The sequence below is a fragment of the Triticum urartu genome, chromosome 7A, assembly GCF_056163025.1.
Source record: "Triticum urartu cultivar PI428250 chromosome 7A, HENAU_Tu73, whole genome shotgun sequence".
In the NCBI taxonomy this organism is placed as follows: domain Eukaryota; kingdom Viridiplantae; phylum Streptophyta; class Magnoliopsida; order Poales; family Poaceae; genus Triticum; species Triticum urartu.
The window spans coordinates 666,873,579-666,878,675 of NC_141879.1; the positions used below are offsets into that span (position 1 = coordinate 666,873,579).

Sequence of the window (5,097 nt, forward strand, 5' to 3'; positions counted from 1 at the left end):
AAGTTAAAAACTTCCCGGTGAGGAACGGTAGTGATCTTTTGGATGATGTAGTGGGTTTTATGTGCATTTCGTTGTCCGTTTGATGCCGATTTCTTTCTCCGTTCGCGTAGAGTAGTTCATCACGTTGCATAGGTAGTATGAATATAGGATGTTGGATATGACATATGTGGATGTGGAATGTATTATTTGAGACGTGACCAATGACCGGACGCGTCCGTGGGCCTTTGAGGCGTAGATATGCCAAGTCCGGTTGTAGATGGTCTTACATTTTATTTTACTCCGCCTGGAAAAGAAGTCCTGCAAAATCCTATACACACGCACTGTATCTGTATGGCTCTATATGCAGTTTGCTATTCTGAACCTGGCCATAAATCCCAGATTTTCTGGCAAGCAGTTGTGAAGGCAGTGCCTCTGAAGTATATGCATCACAAGCCTAGACGTTCAAGAAAAGAAATGCATCCACAGCCCCAAGTAGTTTAGTAACTGGTTAATCATAGAAGTACACCATTGTATTCTATGCCAGGCTGCCTGAACTGTTAAAGCTAGCTGGAGATCGTTGAAAACTTGAAGTGCATTGCATTTTACACCACCAGATCTTGGAGCAAGCTTTTGCAGTAGCATAATCATCCATTCACTCACATGAGGCGAACCTTGCGGCTTACATGATGTGTTATCACGACCTCAAAATCTCTGCCAAAGAAGAGGAAGAAGAAGCTCCATTGCAGCTACCAGAGCTAGATCTAGAGCTAGCTACAAGAAGAAGAAGAAGAAGAAGAAGAATGCGGCAGAATCCCCGTCCTATCCTCCACCAACCCAGTGAGACTTCCGTATGTACAACATCCACGCAGGGGTATATCGTTCAGAACGCAGCAGCTGGCGATTGGCTCCGCTCACCCTTTGCCTTTGCCAGGGGTCCAATTTCCAATCAAGCCCTCCATGTGAGCCGAACGAGGAGGGTGAAACGGGGAAGAAAGGCCAGGAGGCTAGTAGTAGAACGCGGCGTCGTCGTCGTCAGTGGCCTGGCAGCCGGGGTCGGAGAGGCCGAGGAGGAGGCGGCGGAAGTTGGCCACGGCGCAGGGGATGCGGAGCGCGCCCGGGTGGCCGTAGCCGTACTCCTGCGCGGCGCGGCGGAGCAGGGCCTTGAACGCCGGCTGGCCCAGGAGCTCGGCCCGCACGGCGAAGCGCTCGACGGGGCCGCCCTCCTCGCCGACGCACACCGGCACGTGCCCCTCCGGCACGCGCGCGCCGCGGCCAAGCCTCCGCGCGCCGTAGAACGACGAGGAGGAGGCCTTCGCGGCCGCGTCGGGCCGGAGCGGCTGGTACGCGGCGGCGGCGCATGCGTCGGCCGCGGCCACCCGGGAGAGCCGTCTGAGGAGGCGCTTCATGTTGCTGCTGCTTCCGTCGACGCCGGAGACCACGATACTTGGAAGCGGAGGCCGGAAAGCAGCGGCGGTGGCTGGTTCTTTGCGAGGGACGACACTAAGCTGAGAAGACAGAAGGCGTTTGTACTGCGACGACCATGGTGGCTGCTTATACATAACGGAAGAGCTGCAAGTTGTGCGTTGGCCTTGCCATTATTTTTCTCGGAATGGATTTTAGCCAGTCTGCTTCGGGTACACGGGGTTACTTGCCTCCTTTTATAATCTGGCCGTGTTTCACACTAAATCGCGATAAACTTGGTGAATAAGGAACTGTAAATGGCCTTGGTGCAGCGCAGCTACACACATCAACCTTCTAACTCGCCGCTGTCGGTTGCAGCTCGTTCCCACCCGAGCCTTGTTGGCGTCGTTCGGCCTTGCTTCCCTCAACTCGGCATCGTCCGCAATGGCCTTGGTGCAGCGCAGCACCTCTATCTTCCTTCCAACGAAATTGGCTCACCTAAGTTCTATTTTTCATGCAATTTACTTGCAGCTGAACCAAAAAAAAATCGTAGCCTCATGTACTCATTCAGTGACCATGTGAGAGCTGGGAGCATGGAGCGTGAACCTATGCATGTGTGCATGGCCAGGCAGGTATTTTCTTCTTCTTTTTTAGGGAGGGCCGAGAGAATTGAATAGGCAGCGGAGGTATGAGTGCAGGTACAAGCGGCAAGAAGCCGGTGGGGTGGGCCCGGCAGCGCCTTAAACCGGCACCCGGTTTAGCTCCGACCGATCGGATTGATTCCGGCTCGCGCCTCCTGCTCCGCCCCGTTCTGTTCCGTAGTCCCGTTCGTACGGTTGCTCGTGGAGGTGAGAGAGTGAGGAGAGCAAGATTTTTTTCTGCCATCGTGGAGCGCACATGGAGGAGAGACAGAGAGAGAGACAAAGCAAGTGATTAGTACTGTACGACAATTTGACGAGAGAGAGAGAGAGAGAGAGAGAGAGGAGCAGGTGATTGCAATGGACTGCTGGAGTGCTGAACTCTTGTCTTGTCAACCCGTAGCAGTAGTATTCTCTTTCCGCCTTCTACTTTGTTATACGTGACAATACTTGGATTTTCACAGTGATAACACAATTGGCTGAGACCCTAGAAATACTAGCACGTTAGGAGAAGTGTGTCGCTAGACTAGGCCGTAGGCTATGCACCCGCGCACTATACCGGTACCGGACGCTATGACGCTACGCGAGACATTTTCACGTGGAGACCAGACCAGCACGCATGAATGATGATATCCTCCTATCCTATCCTCCGGTCCAGCGTCGCTCGAATCAGAGGAGCACTGTGCCTGTGCGTGATGCCGGCGAGTGGCGGAGCACGCACATACGCGTCCCGGCCGTAGAGCGGCAAACATACACATCAACAGTGTTCCCGCATTTCCGGAAGCGGCGCGGCATGGCGTCAGGGCGCCGCGAGATTCGACCGATCGTTGCCCCGTCTCCTTGTGTCGGTTTTTTGACGGTAGATGTCACGGTTGGGTGGAGGAACTGATCGGCCGGAGATCGGACGTTGTCGTCGATCATGTGATCGGTGTCCAGAGGCTGCCGGTGCTGTCTAGACATATATGGTCATGCTCTCTACGTGGTGTAGGATATGAGTGGCCATGGGCCGCATGCGATCGAGACATATCCGTTTATCACATTGGTGAAAGTTGGCGCACAGCACAAAAGGCCAACAACTCGATCTCGCAGGGAAAGAAAAGCTGAAGATGAGATGACAGGGATGCCACTGGCCGTTCAACGGACTACTCTTAGCACATGCATACTGATCATTTTTAATTTCAGATGGCGCCATAGGGATTTACTGGTTCATTTCTACCTTCCATTCACTGTCGATCCCTTGCTTTCATAATAAGACAAGTATCAACGTGGAGCTTGACATATAGTTGCATGCATGCTACCATTGATGACTAGGAGTACGTACCAATCGATCGCTTAGTCAATGCAAGTGTGAGGAAAAATGGAACGAGGGGAAACACAGACACTCATTTCTCATTTGGCAGCAGGTACGACCGGTACGTACGGCTCGGTTTTATCCAGGGGCGGAACTGGGCCTGGGGCAACTGGGGCTATAGCCCCAGGCGTGGCCCAACTCGTAAATACATTATCCAGCAGGAATTTTGCATGTTTGTACACTCATATAGGCCCAGCCCCAGACGTGCACACATCCAGTGCCATGCCTCAGCCCATATACAACCCAGAAAAGCTCTCCATCGCCACCAGCCCACGACGAACAATCGCTCCAAACGAGTCCCCCATCTCGCCTGATCGCTACCCATAAAAAGAGATCTCGCCTGATCGCCAGCACACACGACGCTCTATCTCTTTCCATTGTTTCGCCAGGTCGATCAGAAGAAAAAAAAAACCTCATTCATGCTGCGCCGCCAATTCCCCTCAGGCTTCGACTGCTTGACTCGACGAAGTGTACGTCCGGACCTGCGCGGCTGCGCCCGGCCGACGGCACTCGGAATCTCGGATCATCTAGCTGCAGCCCCCTCCAACCGTTCTATTCTGTTCAGATCCATTTACTTCTTTTTTTCGAATTGAAGGGCCATAATGAAAAGAAGCCGATGTTCAGCTCCATTTACACAACCGGCTGGACATGATAGGTAATCTCAAGTTTGTTGTATCATTTTTTTATCTAGTTCTTTTGTATCAGCCTAAATCAATGAACCAGTGATGTTAAAATTCTATTACTTTAGTCAAATTTGTTCACATGTTCATGTTTAGCAAAATTTCAGATGAACAATTGATTTAGTCTGTCCAATGTCTTGGTACTACTACTTGATTTATATTTACAAGTCCATGTCCTTTTATTATTGCTGGTGAACAAACAATGACCTCAAATGAAACAGATCTTCATTAATTTTTTACCAACTTTCCAATGATGCATTTTGTTAAATTATTTACATATTTTAGCAAATTTGCTCTCATCATAATATGAATTCATATTTTTCATTCTGGTGAATTTGTGGTGTACTTCTAACATGCATTAGTATTACTATGCATGTATTTGGATTTTGGAGCTCTTTATAGCCACTTAGTTTTAGCCCTAGGTTTTGAGAAATCCTGGTTCCGCCTCTGGTTTTATCGGCACGTTTCTTCTTGCCGTGCTAGTTATGGCTGAGCCGGTGATGCATGTTAGGGTCGGCCGGAGCCTGTGGCAGAGCTAGCTTGATCGCCGGTAGCTTGCTGGACATGGCATGTCGATGCCTCCTTTTCCATGCAGGCGCACATGGCATGCCTCGGATCACGTCAAGAACGTACTATGTGCAGGACGCCGATCAGTCGAGCGAGCGAGGACAAATTAAACGTCCGATCATCACAACAGTGCGATGCAGTGCCTCTGCTGCGTCGCTGCACGCGATTGTGCAGCGCGTGGCATGCTGGCTCAACTTAACGGATGTATGCATGCATGCATGACCTCTAGGAAGAGCAGCGCTAACTCCACTTTCAGTGACAAAAAAATGAATGGGTTGAGAAAAATACGACAGACAATGCTAGCTTGTGTAGTATAATTGCATCAGTTGGATTAGTAACAGGTGCAAAGTACTCGTGCGTCTATGCCTTTGAGTTAATGAATGGGTTGATTAGTAAATTGACCGCAGCGGTGGGAATGTAGCCGTACTCGTGACCGTACAGAAAGGCACGTACGACAGCCCGGCCGGAAGGCTCCACCGAG

General features: G+C 50.9%; 1 pseudogene; it reads right to left on the bottom strand.

The window, feature by feature from the left end:
• Nucleotides 1-596: 596 nt before the first annotated feature.
• Nucleotides 597-1,634, bottom strand: LOC125522669 (auxin-responsive protein SAUR71 pseudogene; annotated as a pseudogene).
• Nucleotides 1,635-5,097: the final 3,463 nt, after the last annotated feature.